Source organism: Dermacentor silvarum, chromosome 10, assembly GCF_013339745.2.
Source record: "Dermacentor silvarum isolate Dsil-2018 chromosome 10, BIME_Dsil_1.4, whole genome shotgun sequence".
Taxonomy (NCBI): Eukaryota; Metazoa; Arthropoda; class Arachnida; order Ixodida; family Ixodidae; genus Dermacentor; species Dermacentor silvarum.
In genome coordinates, this window is record NC_051163.1 from 12354072 (window position 1) to 12371052 (window position 16981).

Here is a 16981-nt window from a genome sequence, read left to right on the forward strand (position 1 = left end):
GTTGCATAAGTGAATGGAATAATTTCTCGTCTGACATTGTTAATATGGAAAGCAATTACGATTTTTACCGCGCTCTATGACGGTGATAATTGTATTGCATTTCCTTTTGCCTAGGCTGTAATGCAGGGAGGTTAACCAGGACTGAACCCGGTTGGCTACCCTACACTGGGGGAAGGGAAAAGGAGAGAGAGAGATTAAGAGAAGAATAGAAAGTCCGCTGTGGATATCGCCGACGTAGCAACAGATCTCTGCTATATCGCTGACGATCAATCAGTCCGGATCCATAGACGGTCACTCAGTCCCGTAGTTTTTAAAAATCGCAGCAGCGCTTTTGTGGCCTTTTGCAGCTGTGATATTCGAGGCCTTGGTCCCAATATCTTGCTCAAAGTGAAAGGTCTTCTATCCAGCCTATCGAGAACGTTGCAGAGGTGATGTCATTCATTTTGAAAAGATGGGCAGTAGCATAGTATGTGTTCTATAGTCTCATCGACACCGCAGGCATTACACTCGGCGCTATCAGCCATTCCAATCAAACACGTGTAAGCATTGGTGAATGCAACACCCAAGCGTAAGCGGCACAGCATTGTTTTCTCACTTCGCGGAAATCCAGGCAACAGCCGTAGCTGCATAGATGGGTCGAGAGAATGCAACCGATGCTGGGTAAATTCAGTTGTATGCCACGTCTCCAATGTCATACTGTGCGCTAGCTTGCTGAGGTGTTGGGCTGCGTCTGTTCTCGATAAAGGCACAGAAATAAGATTTGCTCTTTCGTGTGCTTTCCTAGCAGCTTCGTCGGCGATGTCGTTGCCCGAGATACCGCAATGACCCGACAGCCACTGAAACACGACGTCGTATCTTTTTGCGATCGTATGGTGGTGCATTTCTCGTATCTCCGAGACGTGTTGTTCGCAGGACCCGCGACTAAGAGCTGACAAAAGACATTGTAGGCGGCCTTTGAATCACATAACATTGCCCACCGATTAGCCGGTTGGTTGTTAATATAATGATTGGCACCTTGGAGGGCAACAAGCTCCGAAGAGGTCGATGATGTCAAGTGAGAAGTCTTGTATGTGATGCTCATTGATCGTGATGGCATAACCACTGCGCCGGTGGAGCTGGTCTGAGTGGAAGAGCCACCCGTATATATGTGGATTCGGTCAAAGTAGAAAGTGTGCAAGCAATCGAGAGCTGCTTGCTTCAAGGTCAAGGTAGGCAGGTCCGTCTTTTTTCTTATTGCTGGAATGTAAAGGCGCTCTTCAGGTTGTTTTAAACACCACAATGCTGACGGTGAACGTGTCCAGTGTGTGAACCCCGATGGTAGGGAGGCACGATGAATGCTGACCACGTTGGAAAATGACGCCTGTGGCCGTCGTTCTTGCAGGGAGGCAACAGAGCTTGATTGCATCCGTGAAACATGGCGAATATGGGCCCTATGCGTGTCGATGGTCATGTAAGTCGTCATCGGATGGTCTTGAGCCGTGATAACTGTTCCTGCTGTTGAGGCGCTCCGCGGAAGGTCTAAGCAAACACGTAATGCCTTTGCTTGCACGCTCTGAAGGGCTCGAAGATTTGATTTGCATGTTTTAGAAAGCACGGGAGAGCTATAGCATAGGAAGCCGATAAGAAGTGCTTGGTACAACTGTAGCATGGAGCCCACTGATGATCCCCACGTTTTACCGGCGATGAATTTGAAAACGTGAACCATAGATGTGAGCTTCTTCTTCAAGTGGCAACCTGAGGGCTCCAGGAGAGGTCTCGGTCAAAAAAGACACCCAAAAAGCGGCGATTTCTCTTGTAGGAGATACGCCGGCCATTGATGCACACAAGATAACCAGACATCGCTTTTCGCGTAAAACCGACTAACGCACATTTTCGAGATGGTTAGGCGTTGTGTGCAAAGATAGCCAGATGCCTGTGTTACTGCCTTCTGTAGCCTTGCACGAACCTGCGGGCGAGTCACCGCTGATACCCAGATGCAGATGTCGTCGGCGTAGATGGATACACTCACTGTTTCCGGTAGGGAATCGGTCAGCCCAAGAAGTGTGAGGTTGAAAAGAACAGGGCTTAGAACACTGCCTTGAGGAATACCGCCTTGAGGAACACCACGGCATGTGTAGTGGTCAGTAGTCGGACCATCTTCCGTGCGTACAAACAAGAACCTTTGTGTCAAGTAGCTTTGGATCCATCGAAATACTCGCCCTCCTAGTTCCAATGTCAAAAGCGCGTCTAGGATGGCTTGATGGGAAACATTGTCGTAGGCGCCTTTCAGGTCAAGAAAGAGTGCTACTGATAATCGTTTCCACGACTTTTGCTGCTCAACAGATGACACTAGATCGCTGATGTTGTCAATCGATGAACGGCCTCGTCGAAATGCCACCATAGAGTCAGGATAAATTTTGTGGTGTTCAAGGCACCATTCGAGACGCATGAGGATCATTCAGGCGCTCCATGATCTTTGCGACGCAGCTGGCGAGTGTTATAGGCCAATATGATGCCAGTTCTAGCGGTGATTTTCCTGCTTTTAGCTGCGGTACCAAGCGGCTGCGTTTCTATTCCTGTGGAACGACGCCATCATGCCATGACCTATTAAAAGTTTGAGCAGTTCTCGTCGCGCTTCTCGACGTAGGGGGCGCAGAGCATTATATGTGATTCCGTCGGGCCCTGGCGAAGACAAACACCTACATAGCACCATAGCAACCTCTAAGTCTTCCATACTTGTACCTCGTGGACCAGGAATGTCGCCTAAAACCATGTCAGGGAGTATACTATAGTCAGTTCTATAGAACTGTTCCTCCGGCGACTTTCGCACAAAACTCTTCTGCAACGTCTATCTCACGGCGGTTTTGATAGAGAGCAAGGGCGTTAAAAGGGTGTCGTTGCTGGGGACATGAGCGAAGACCCCTTAGGGTACGCCACACACGGGACAGTGGCTTGCAGGGGTTGAGTGACTCACAAAAGCATTTCTATCTTTTACCTTCTAGCTTATCCATCCGGCGCTGTATCTTCTTTTGCATTCGCCGAGCCAATGTGAGGTCAAGAATTGACTTCGTGCGCTTGTACCTCCTTTCAGCTCGACAACGTATAGTGCACGAAGTCTTTCTAATTCAATGTTATACTCTGTATGCTTTGATGAATGTGTGAAGCCACGCGTACAATCTTGCATTGTGTCTGCAATGATGTCTTCTAGCCTGCGTGCGATTGGTTTCTTGCATGTGTCTTCCACAATATCTTCAAATACTGACCAGTCAATTTGGCGAGATATAATCGGTAATGTATATTCTAGTCCATCGATTCTCACATAGGTCGGAACATGATCACTTCCATGGGTTTCGATATCAGTGAACCACTTCACTCTCGAAGTTAGGCAACGTGACACCAGTGCTAAGTCTAGGCAGCTGCTATACGTTGTTCCTCGCAGAAATGTCGGGCTTCCGTCATTTAGAAGACGCAGGTTGTGGCCTGATGCAAAGGATATGAGTGACCTGCCCCATGAATTTATCCTGGAGCTTCCCCATATCTGGTGTTGAGCGTTGAAGCTCCCCTGTTATATCCAAGGACCGTGACTCACATCCATAAGATCTTTTAGTCTTTTGCTATCGAATTGACCTTTTTGGGAAAGGTAGACGCCAATAAGTGTAAAAGACAACCTCTTCTTTCTCACAGTAACACAGAGGTATTGATTATCGTCGTGTGGAGGTACGGGCTGGGCAAAATATGTAAGGTCCTTGCGAATGTAAACCAGAACCTTAATACTTCGGGCACAAGTGGTTGAAACAAAAGGTTCATATCCTGATTAATCTCAAGGTAGTTGATAAATTCGTTTCGCAGATGACCAGTACAGGAAAGCGGTTTTCAAACACGAACTGCCGGAAATCCGAAATACGTGACCTCAGGCCTCTCGCATTCCTCTAGAATATGGAGGCGCTTCTGACATCATCCCGGAACGATCGCTGTTGTTGTCGACGAGCCATGGTTCCGCTGTATAAGTTCTCAAGCACTGGACTTCTGAAGGCTTGCGACAACCGGATTGATGGCATCCAGCACTTGCAACGCACTTCGAGCTGCTGATGTCTGTAGCTTGTCCAGACGAACACGAATAGCACTCACCAGAGAGCGGAGCATGACAACAATTTGTATGATCCTGGTCCGTCAATTTATCAAGAACAGACGAGGTGTCTCTTGCTGTAGATGTCTGTTCTCGCTCCGTAGGTGCGTGTAGCCTCGGGAGTTCAGGCCAAGCATCAGCTGCTGTGCTGTTCGAAGCTCCTTTGTCCTTAGAGCTGACTGCGTTTGGCCTGTGCGGGAGAGGGGGTGGTGATGAGTAATGCCTGTAGGTATACAATAACTAAATAAGAAACAGGGGTTCAAGGTTAAATGACTTGGAGAAGTGCGCATAGGCTGCGGAAGGTTCAGGAAGCTGTGGTTAAACTAGGTAACGTACGAGATAACAGACTAATACGGTCCCAAAATTACATTTACGAGCTCCAATCACAGGCTCAATATTTTATTGACGCTGAAATGAAAGAGTAGACTTCTTAAAGCACAACAAAAAACCTGTGGTCGAGATGAGTAACGTTCTAGATAAGCGCGAGGCCCCACGTAACAGAATTTACCAAAGACAGACGCGCACTACCATCAAGCCAAACGCTTCTCGGCACCTAACGCAGGAAACGAACACCAAGGGCAAAAGCTATTAACTGAAATGGTCCAGTTAATAGCTTTTCCCCTTGGTGTTTACGAGCTCCAGAGGCCGAGATCCCCTGCTGCGATTGGGACAAGCGCTGAAGTTACGCGCAGTAAAAGTCACGAACTCGACGAAACAGCCTATACGACTTGCAAAGAACTGCTCGCCAGAGCAGAGGGAGGTCATAAATAACGCGGAGATTGCAAACGAACATCAGCCAAGCAAGTAGCTGCGCATACGAGAGGAAGAAATGTCACAAGAACGAATGGCGGAGAACTGGAGTTAAGTGACTATGAATAACTGAAGACAGAAATGACGAAATAGTGAAGTAAAAGAAACAGTGGTTATAGGGTACTTGGTGATACAGGTACAGTCGGCGTCGAAAGTTTACCGACTGCCGCGACGGAGAAAACGTTGAATTTCGCAGCAGTCTGTGACCGAACAAATCGTTACTGCCATTATTGGCAGAAAATTTCACGGAATTTTGAACAGCGATAAGGATGCATGTCAGCGCTACATTCTCCCCACGCAACAGCGACTGAATTACGGGAGTAGCTTCACTTTCCATAAAAGCGAAGTCAAACGCGGAATAAAATAGGCGGGAACCACGAGTTCTTTGTTTCTGCGCCAGGAATCAAACAGCAGGCGAGCCATCACTCGACCACTTGCGGCGACTTCGTTCCACGCGTACACGAATGCATTTTCATTGCGATAGCAAATATATAGACACTCCAAGCTGATTTCTGCCGTCGGCGTCGCCGCGCCGTGAGGTTCCGTATAAAGCCCACGGCCAATAAAATCGTATCGTCGCCGCCCACCGCGCGCCGTATGCTGTATGTGCGAGTGAAAGCGCGCGAGGGACGCGCGTTTTCACGGAGAACGAATGCACGGTGGAGAGCAAACGAGATTTGTTCCGTCGTGTGAAAGGCCGTGCGGGATTTAAGGGAAGGAGAGGAGGCGACATTTAGCTGCGGCACCAAACGTGTATCTTGCAACCGGGCGCAAGGGGAACTGGCGACTCAATCTCCCACGCGAAAGGAGCAATGCGGGAAGGCAGCGCGGGAGGGAGGGGGTGCGGCTTCTACTCTGCCAGCAACTACGTAATTCTACTTTGCGCGGCTCCAGGCTGTCGTGCGCACCGTATCTTGAAAGCGATCTCCACACAGCTCTTACCTTTGTATGCGCTGTGCTTTCGCCACTCAGTTTCCGTTGGAGATAGACCACACGAACCTTCGCTCGCTGCTGCAGCTGAGATTGCTCACGCCAGCGTTTTGACCGTGGTTGTCTGTGGTTATCGAGTGTGATCTATGCATGTTTGCTTGTGCGCACTGACACCAGGCTTGTTAATTCAGTTAGTACGCGAATGTGTTCGAGTTTATGAAGCCGATAAAACTACTATCCTTACTTTGCATAGCTCTCTACTAATTTCCTATCGCAATTGATGCTTCACATTTCGGGAGAAACGGCGACGTTTTTTATTCTGTGCTGTAACTAATCAGAAAACTATTGCTGAGTTTTCTCATCAGCGCTGGCGACAAGAATGACGCGGTCGGAACCTACCACCGTGGTCGGAGTAAGTCACAAACAGGCTTTTTTTTTCTGCACGCGCACACAAGCCTATCCCGAACGAAGTTGTTGCACATATAATTAACGAGGACAACAGGCGCACGGCCGTAACAGTCCTACAAGTCTACCGATGTAAAGACTAGAATGTAAAGGGTAAACGCAATCATTAGGAAGATGCGTTCGTAGCCTTCAGACGCTAAGCTTGTACCTTAATACGATTGCAGCGCAGACATAATAGATAAATTAAAGGTACGTTTACACTGCCTCTGCCGCTTCGTCCAAAGTCTTATGTCGGCTGTCCACTCACTGCTCACCCTGTTGGCCGAAACAGCTACTAATCTAAGCCGCGCCTGTGGCCACCGTGGCCAATGTAAACAAGCGAGCAAACGCCGATCAGAAGGCGCAATGGCGGGCGCTATTGGGTAATGAAATATGGCGGCGCCTACGGGTATGGTGCTGCAAATTGTCTATAATTACACTGGTGTCTTGTACAACCTTTGTGCAGTCCTTATCAGGCTGATGTGCAAATAGGAATATTGCGGTAGTATCTTGAACGATGAAAACCTATCTCTGCGAATAACTCGTTGCCTCGCTTCGACCTTGCTCCCCGTCTCCACATTCACTACTCTCAGCACAGATGCTGGCACGTGCAGGTTGTTACTGTTTTCAGCAATGGCCCGCTTTAAATGAATGTCCAGGATGAAACCAGTTTCTAGATATGATTTCCCAAAGTGTGTTACGAAATACATGGGCGTTCCAGTTACTTTTGTGCCTCGATGCATAAAAGAGCGTTTTCTTGAAAAAGTAAGGGGAACAACAACACAATTTTATGCCGAGTTTGATGGCGCAGGTCTCCGAACTGATGCTAATCCGGAAATTCATTCCAAGTGGATACGCCTTGAAAGCTCACCAGCTACAATGAGTAAATAAAAATACATGCCATGAAGTTAATAATGAAGAAGGTAATCGGTGAATTACTGTGAATTAGTTTAATATGTGTTTCGATTACTCGCGCAAAAAATTTCCGCATCTCTGAATAACCGCGCTCAAGGACTGGAATTATGTTATCCGCAAAAGGCGATTTTTTAAAATTCCACAACACTCAAAAATGATCGCCCTGTATTTGCTATTCGACGTAACGGTACACGCTAGCGCGAATACATACATAATAAATGAATAACGAAGTTATTTTATAATAGCGTAGAAGAAAACATCTTCACCTTGTTGTAACAGACACTATAATCCATTTTGATACACGCAACACTAACTGCCAGACGAGTTTTTAAACAGTTAATCTGTCTCTCCCAGAAAGTAAGCAATTAAAAGCCTCCACTTCCGGTACTTTTACGTACGCCACTGCACCACAGACCCACGTTTCCCGCATGTTAATTCTAGGAAACTGTGCTGTTTGTTCGTGTCCTCTGTGGCCTGTGGCGAGCATCCCTCGGAGATCTCGGGGACCATGATTTGATCAGGAGACTCGCGAAGGCGTTCCCGAGGATTGACAGACCGGAAGTTGAAAGACATAGACACCCTCATCGTATGTGTCACCGTAGCCTGGTCTTCAGCTGCTCATATTGCCGTGCTTGGTATTTCTAACGACTTGTCGTTGCTGTTCCCCATAGCTACTGGAGAGAGCTGTTGCAATTCATGATTACGATCTTATACAGCGCGTACAAAGGAACGATAACAGACAAGAATAACGCCGAACAAGCGTTGTTCGTTGCACTGCTTGTGTTGATATGACAAATAACGAGCCTGTCACCGTATTTTTGTGGGGTTCCAATTACGCTTTCCTATATTGTTTCGGAACAGGAGCTGAATCGGAATACGTAATATGGCGGCTTCATTGCTGTCTCTTTTCGGAGCGGTCTCTGTTGCTAGGCAGGCGTATTGAACACGTTTCCACGTGAGCGGTATGAAATAGTTTCCAGGAAAAATTTTTCGAAGGACCAAGAACCTGTGATGAAAAATAAGAGTTGGCATTTGTGTCAGTGCAACTTTCTTCACATCCTTTAGCATCAGCCATTTCAAAAAGTTGAGTGACACCACACACACACACACACAAAAAAAAGAAAAAATTAATTCGGTAGATGCCGTAGAATACTTAGTGGACGGTTCAATAGATTGACTTGCATTTTATTCAAGAAAGCCTTGTCATCCTCGGTATGTTTGTGCGGTTTCTTTGTAGTTAATGGAATCAATGGACACCGGTGTGACAACACTGCGCTAACCACACAAAACGAACGGGCCAAGAATGGCAAGGCCGTCCTTGACAAGGACAGGTCCGCCCAATGAAACGTCGGCCATCTTGCCTAAGGCACTGCTGGCTCTAGTTCTTTTTTTTTTTTTCATCTATTGAGTGCTTGCATCTATCGACTTCGACATTTTGACTTTGAGTGCACACCAGGCGTAACGTTGGGAGTTTAAACTTAATCAATGTTTATCGGCAGTCAACGATAGCACTATATAATTATTACCTTGTAGGACGCAGCAACATCTCAACTTTTTCTTGCCAATAACTACAGCGCGTACAACTCGCTGTGTACTGCGAGTTGTACGTAAACCATAAGTCCTTGTCGCAATGGTTCTTTTTCTTGAATTCGGCTGTCGCGGTTTCGATGGTGACAAGCTTCTCTCTGAAGGCGTTCCCTCCCGCGATTACAGGCTGGACCGGGACCCTCCCTGTACGTGTCACTGAACGCAGCGGAACGAGGATTTCCTCAGGCTCGACGGAACAGCCCACGCCATCTTTGTCGTCTCATCGTCGTGAGATCTCCAGGTTTAACTTAAGATTCGAACTTCGCGGCCTGGACAACCTGTCGCGTTTTTAAATAACCTCTCTGGTGCCTCAAGGCATATTATACACATCTTCGCGAAAAATAGCTGCCTGCAGAACCTGTCATGTAGGCATGTCAAAAAAAAATTCCATAGTCGTGTATTGTTCCTGTTACTGCTCTTTTTTTTCTGAATCTTGTGAGAGGAGTCGGGTTGTCGCTTTAAATTCGTTTTTTCTTTACTAAGCGGCTTTCACAAATGCCTGTTCTTCGATAACTACGCACTTATGACAAACTTATTCGAGACACATTTGCCGTCCGGTAAATAGCGCGTGGGACGTTCTCGCATGCGCACAGTTCTGTCAGGGCTGTCACTTTGCCACGGTATGCCAATGACACAAAAATGGATGACGGTTAACAGCCTGTGAACTCTTTAAGGGTTTCTTCTGGGACAACTCCACTTGCGATCTTTGGCACCTCCCTCTTTATACTGCAGTCGTTTCTCAAGGTAAACGTAAGAACACACGCTTCACTGGCGAAGGAAATTACTCGGACGGAGATGCTACTTCTGAAGTATGCCCGACTCGGTAATTATTCATAGTTGCGCGCTTGTGCTTTGGAAGACCTTATCCTCTCGTTTTACTCTTTCTCCCTTTCAGTTCAACCTCCCGTTATCTTCCGCAGTGCTGCAAACTACACTGGCATCTTGTTGCCTGTTTGCCTGCTACCTATTCATCGCTGGTTTCCCCCTCCGTTTCTGATATTTATGAATTACATGTATTGAGTCGATAAGCATCCTTATTTGTACCAATGATGTGCTACTCTATCGCTAGGGTATGTGCAGTGACAGGTCCAAACATTAGGACCCCTATTCGCAAAAACGTTCTTGCTCAAATACAATTATTATGAGCAGATGTTGCCAAAAGTGCTAATAATATGGTGGCTCACCACTTGGGTTAGGCCCAATGAACGACTGACATTGTCAAATAAACCATTGTATGCAAATAATACGTGGTAGAGCGCGTCGGCGTAGACAAGTTGGAGGTCAAGAGCTGTCACAAATAAACGAAGGAAACACAAATTAACGAAGGAACAAAAAAAAAAATCATCAGCCATTCCAATCTGTGAAGGTGGATGACCAGTGAAGCTGTTTAGCCCGTAGGAACATTGCTCCTCGGGAGTCCGGACTATACGCGGCCTGCCCATTACGACGACAGAAAAGAAGTTAAATTTAAAATGGAGAACGGCAATTTGTATTTCTGTTTTTTGAATATAATTTAGCGTGGATGACGGGACCGCCGCCCCAAAGAGCGGGAGGAAACTAGACACACGTGACATATCGATGACACTGCCACCACGGGAGAGCGAAAGGAAAGGAAGCTAGATACGCTGCGCTTGGAACGCCGACAAAGAGAGGGTGGCGCGAACGTAAACATCGCCGACGCGGGTCGCACAGCGGCAAATCTTTGAGAAATCTTTACTATCTACCTGGGAGTCTACTGATCTTTGAAATGGTGCCTATTGATAACTAATCTACTCAAAATGCATATCTGAGGGACGCCGACGAGCCAGCTGTGGAAGAAGACGGCGATGAACACGCGAGCAGTGGCCCGAGCGCGTTCGTGCGGGACATGAGTTTAGGTAGACGCAGAAGAAATATATTAAGAACGCCCGTATTTGTTATATTTAATGAATTGATGATTTGAGGAGGACGGGGTAGGGAGGGGAGTAAGCCATTATATGTAGTGAGAACTGAAAAATCATGAGCCATTCCACTCTGTGTAGGTGGATGACAGGCGAAGCTGTTGAGCACACGACATAGAGGTGACACAGAATTTTGAAGACAGGTACAAACATATTTATCGTCCTGATCGGTGGTCATCGTGACGATAGGTACGCACACACATTCTCGTATCACCTCTGTTAGTAAATGCGTCCGTCACGTAACACAATGAATGGCTCTCACCCCCGTAAATCAAAAAAGAAAACTTGGAGTAGGCTTAATCTTCGCCTTTAAGAGTGGAACGCGATAGCGTTATTGGACGCCGTTGACGCCGACACTGACACCATATTTTCTGCGACATGGGGCCCGATCAAAATATAGAAAGGCTCGGTTTTCAACATTCCCCTCAATGGTGCCTAAAACCAAAGTACAGCGAAACATCATCAGAATTGGAGGAAGCTTAAGCTTCGCCTTTAAGAGTGGAACGCGATAGCATTCAAAGATCCCTAGCTGCTTATCAGACTATTTTATCGTATAGTCAAATTACAATCCGACGCTATCACGTCTGTAGATTGTGGTTAAGTCGCACTTTACAATTTTTCTGACGGATTTTACTTTGAGAAATTTCAATTTTTGTTCACTTACGCGTTGCGCCACGCGAAGGGCCCGCCTGGTTGGGGTGGTTCGGGTTGATGTGGTTCGGCATGACTATTTCAAACAGACAGCGATGCCTAAGCCGACACCGACGCCGACGCCACATTTTCTGCGACACGGGGCCCTTAATGCTGTCGCGTTAAAATTACCGCGGCCTCCGCATTACGACGACAGAAGAGAAGGGAAATTCTACGCTGTAATGATGAGCCACTGGAAGAATACGACGACGAAGAACGCGCGATCAGTGGCACGAGCGCATTCACGTGGTTGCGCCTAGGGGCGCCAACGATTCAGCTGTGGAAGTAGACGAAGACATCGAGCCATTGCTGATGATGATAGTTTTTGTTGACGGACACGCAAAATGCACGAACCCTAGACATAAGTAGCTTCGCTGTAAAAATTAGCGAGCGGTAGGTTAATTCTGACTGAGCAACGAAGTATGCATGGTTCGCTCCTAAGATAAGAAAAAAAATGTTGCCGTGTGCTCCTTACAACAGTCATAATGCCTGAAACACAACCAGCTGCGTTGACTACGCGCACACGCTACGATTATTGCAGACAATGACCGCATCGCTAGAGGCAAGAGGCAGAAAACGCGATCGAACTAGAGAGTGCGCGCGCGCTCAATCTCCTCATGCTGGCACCCCTCCCTGACGGCATTCTCGTTTGGCACCCTTTGCACGCAACTGCGTGCCAAACGGGGTACGCCAAGTCGATCCACGGCGAGCCACGCATGCGCAGGCCTGACGTGCAATCCAGGTCGGTCGCTATGCGCTTGCATGCACGCACACACTCATAGATCCCACCGAGTTAAAAAGATGCAAAATGGGAAAGCCGCTCAAGCCTCGTCCGTACCAGCAACTCAGGAGGAGCGAGGAAAATACCCTGGCGAGAGGATGGCTGGTCTGGGGAGAGACTTTTGGCTCCATGATGAGCCGGTGGCCGAAGAAGGCTTAGTGAAGCTGCAGGGAAGGGTTTGTAGGGATGGCCAAGGGGAGAGCTGAGAGGTGACAAGATATATGGCAGCTGAAACAACCAAGGAGGGGTTTTCAGAGATGTTTCAAGTAGAGGCGAAAGGTTCAGTGCGGGCTAAGAAGTAATGGTTGTTACCCTTCCAGAGTTAAGCGTGCCCGCTCTTAGGAGGAAGACGTGAGCGGAACGCGTGACGTACGGCGCGTGCGACGACACGGTATTGTGGACGAAAAATAACTCGTCCGCCCGAAGCAGGGAAAACATGCGCGTTTTAGGTGCTCGCCGTCCTCCCGTTGCAATTGCCGCCACCGCTGCTGCCGCTCCTGTTGGTGATTTCGTCCACGTGGAAGCCGGCAGCAGGAAGCATCGAGTCGCGGGCTGACGCATAACTGGTGGCTAAATGAATGTGGCATCTAAATATATGGTCCGCGCGCTTAATACCGACACCCGCCCAAATACTCGTACGCCTGTCACGCGCATTCCCAGCATGATGGTAAGAGCTTCTTGTTAACATCGAGGAAATGCAAAGGAAAGAGTTTTGAAGAGTTCCTCTAAATCAGTGCATAGTTAGTTTCGCTTTGCCCCCAGAATCGTTTCCTTTTAAATTCCCATACAGGCAGCCGCATTGTGAGCGTATGCCTTGTTTTGCGCATTGTTTTCGCGGACGCATGGGCTTCTCTTGGTCAACGACGATATCGTAAAGGAACACATGGTGTTGTTCTTGTATACGGACGCTGAAATGTGCCCTAATGCGTTGACCGACATAAAAGCGCACAGCCTAGGGAAGGGTGATGGCTGAACGAGCGTCAGGAAGAAGCTACGCAATAGGTAGACATAAATACTAAACCAGGAATAGGGTAATACATCGGCGAATGCAACATGCTCGCGCGTACGCTACGCAGAAAGGAATGCATGTGAGAGGCAGGTGTGCGTGCGGTGTTTTGAGGTTGTCGTTATGAGACGCCTCAGAAACGTCTCTTTCGGGTCTTTCACCGGCCAGACACGAGAAGTTATCACGGCGTCGCTACTTTCGTTATCTCCGGTTCAAAAGGCATGAAACGTAGGTTTTTGGTACGTACTATGAATGCAACCAGAACTGAACAAAATTAGAAGATCCAATGCCATTGATAAGAGGGGGCCAAGTGGTTCTGCCAAGGCGGCAATCAGGTGTTCAGCTGACGAACGACTTATCAGTGCAGTGCAAGTGCGGGCAGGTACGGAGACCTTCTTTCATTGCCTTCACTTACCGATCTATCGGAGTGCTCCTTGAAAACCACCATTAGTGTGCCTGTAATGCTGGCAGAGTGTTATAGACGCATCATGGTTAACTGGTGGCAAAACCAGTCGTAAGAAAAGAAGCGAAAGTCTCGGATTTCGTCTTCTCCTATTCCCCTTCATCCCATCTGTTTTAATTCTGGTTAAACATAATGCATAGTCGGAATCACCACCGATATCACTCTCCTCTTTAATTACACCGCAGAAGCGTCTTTGTATCGTCACGCAACTGGTAACCCGGACAAAAAAAAAAAAAGAAAGAAAGAAAGACGAGGATACGGAGGACGTCTTGTCGGCTCATCTCCACGTCCTTTCATCTGCGTCTATCACCAGCGTGGCGAAGCACCAGTGGACTCTCGTATTACGCAAGAAGCGTCACGCTATGAAAAGGAAAGAAAAAAGAGAAAGCACACGATTTTGAGCGCACTGAATGCCTCAATTCAGCGCGCTTCCTCTCAAACGAGATGCTCTTCTTTACGACACAAGCAGGTTCGTCCGTCTTCCCGGATGTTCAGTGATGACCCACCATCCACCGCGACTCAAGGATGCTTGCGTACAAAATGCTTCGCTCCTTGTTTTCTTGCCACGGCGTTCATTAGGGTCGCCTGCGGGTATTGTAGCAATTACCTTTCGTCGGTGCGCTGCGGTATGTACGTAATAATGGCCGCGACACACTGCGAGGGCCGACACGTGTCGTGTGCCGGCAGCCGAACATCTGCACACGTGCACATTGGTTCCTTTTGCTTTGCGTGCCCGAGGCCGCCTCACAGTGTGGTTTCCGGCATCGCGATCTCATCCGAGAAAGACGCGGGGCACGCAGCCGCGGCATCGGTTTCGCTCGTGCAGAGGCGGGAGAATAGCGAAAAGGCAGCTGTCCTGAAACCGCGGAAAACAAGGCGGATACCACCTCCAAAAGATAAGAAAAAAAATAATAACCGGTGAATTAAGACGCGAAGGTTGGAAATACGGGAGTAGCTGGGCTGGGGACACCACTAGCTTTGATTTCTTTCTGAGGGCCCCTTCATAGATGCCCCTGCCTTTCTTTATTTCCTTCTCCTATACGCGTTCCTTTCATCTCAGAAATCTCGCCACCCCAGCGTGATTGTTGCTTGTCGGGTGAACGGAACCTAACCAGTAACGTCGTTTCGCTTAAGGGATACATGCTGAAACCAGAAGGCCAAGTCTGCGGGCGACGTTTTTGCCTGTTCCTCATGCTGCGTGTTTGCAAAAAGAAATCTTATATAGTCGCTGCGCACCTGTTGGATCAGACGTCTAGAATGCATGGCGTCAGCAAAAAGTTGGCCCAACCCCCAATTTAAGTTGACCCAACCCCAAATTTAAGTTGACCCAACCCCAAATTTCAAGTTGGCCCGCCCCTAAATCTCAATTGGCTCGCCTCCAAATTTCTAGTTGACCCAACCCCAAATTTGAAGGTCGCCGCACTCACAAACTTCCAGTTGTCCCACACCCAAATTTCAGGTGGCTTCCCCGTGCATTTTCTACGGAGCCCTATGCATCTCTATGGGAATGCATAAATATGATCAAATGGGTATTCTCTGTGATCAATTTTATATTATTGCGATAGCAATTATATGAACACTCAAACAGGATTTCTGCCGTCGCCGTCGCCGTCACCGTGAGGTTCCGTATGACGTCAACGACGATGAAATCGTCACCGCGCGCCAGACGCTGTATGTGCGATGAAAGGGCGCGAGGGACGCGCGCTTTCACGGGGCGCGAATGCACGGCGGAGAACAAACGCGCGTTCAACACCGTGAAGGGCTGCAGAATTAAGCGTCTCTTTCCTCGTTTACAATCACCACATAAATATATATAAAGCAAACGCGACTTCTTCTGTCGCGAGAAAAGCCGTGGGGGGACGGGAGGGAGGGAGGGGAGGCGACGTTTAGCTGCGGCACCAAATGCGTATTTATATAAAAACGTTGCGAGGCGAGAAGGTGGCAAAGACTTCCGACGCTGATCGACGATTTTCCCGTTCTGATCTCGTCGAAAACCTCCGAGCCGCCCCCAGAGGCCCTGGCAACAGTCACCAACGCCGCGTGTGGTCGGTGCGAATGCGGGCAAAACGTTGACGGCGTCGACAACAGTTCTGCGAGTTGCTGGTGCTGCTGCATGTCCAAGTTTATGAAGCTGATAAAAACTACCACCCGTACTCCGTATAGCTCTCTACTAAGTTGCTCTCGCAATTGATGCTTCGCCTTTTGGGTGACACTGCGACATTTTTTTTTGCATCATCGTCATCATCATCATCCTATCTTTATGTCCACTGCAGGACGAAGGTCTGGCCTTGCGATCTGCAATTACCCCTGTCTTGCGCTAGCTGATTACAACTTGCGCCTGCAAATTCCCTAACTTCATGCCCCCCCCCCCCCCCCCCCCTAGTTTTCTGCCGTCCTCGACTGCGCTTCCATTCTCTTGGTATCAATTCTGTAACTCTAATTATCCACTGGTCGTCTACCTTACGCATTACATGGCCTACTCAGCTTCATTTTGATTTCTCATAATTTCACCTAGAATATCGGCTACCCCTGTTTGCTCTCTGATTTGTGGTACGAAGAACCAGAGTGCATTGACCTGTGACTAGAGATGTAAAATTTCATAAAATTTTGAGGGCGTAAAAAAAACTGGTTTCTCTCATGTTTATTTGTTGTTTCAGTTGTTCCTTACGCTTATAAATCTACCAATCATCTACATTTACACTATCATAACGATTACTTGTCCTAACTTAGGAAATTACGCATTTTTTGCAGAAACAAAGAATTACGCTTTTCGCGTTACAGACAGATTTGCCCACGCCCACGAATGCTCGATAAAGCCAAACACATAGCTCCTTGCGTTAGCGATAGCGTAGAGACGTCCGGTTATATACTACCATGCGTAGGAGACCGCGGAATGGACAGTGACTAAGGCGTTCTCTAAATGGCATACGGCTGGAAGATATCACGATGTAGAGCAGATCAATGAACGCTAGACTGCTTCAGCGTAGCCTATAGTACATGGGAGCAGCATTGTAGATTAGAAAACTACAAAGTGAACCCCGGTGTGTGCCACCCTGAAACGTAAACTGCCACGGCACATTGTGCTTTTCTCGCATGCACAGATAATCTCAGTGGGCTGAAAACAGTTTGTTGAACTAAAGATAATACACTGGAGATCACTGGAGGATGTTCCCGCATCGTCTGATTGGCACTATAAATGAGCGTTGGACACCGATTTGCGGAGGGAAGAGCATTTTTTTATATAGAAGGAACTTGGGATCATTTCTTTCTGGCGAAGTTAATACAAATACAGAAAAGAAAGAAAGCAAGA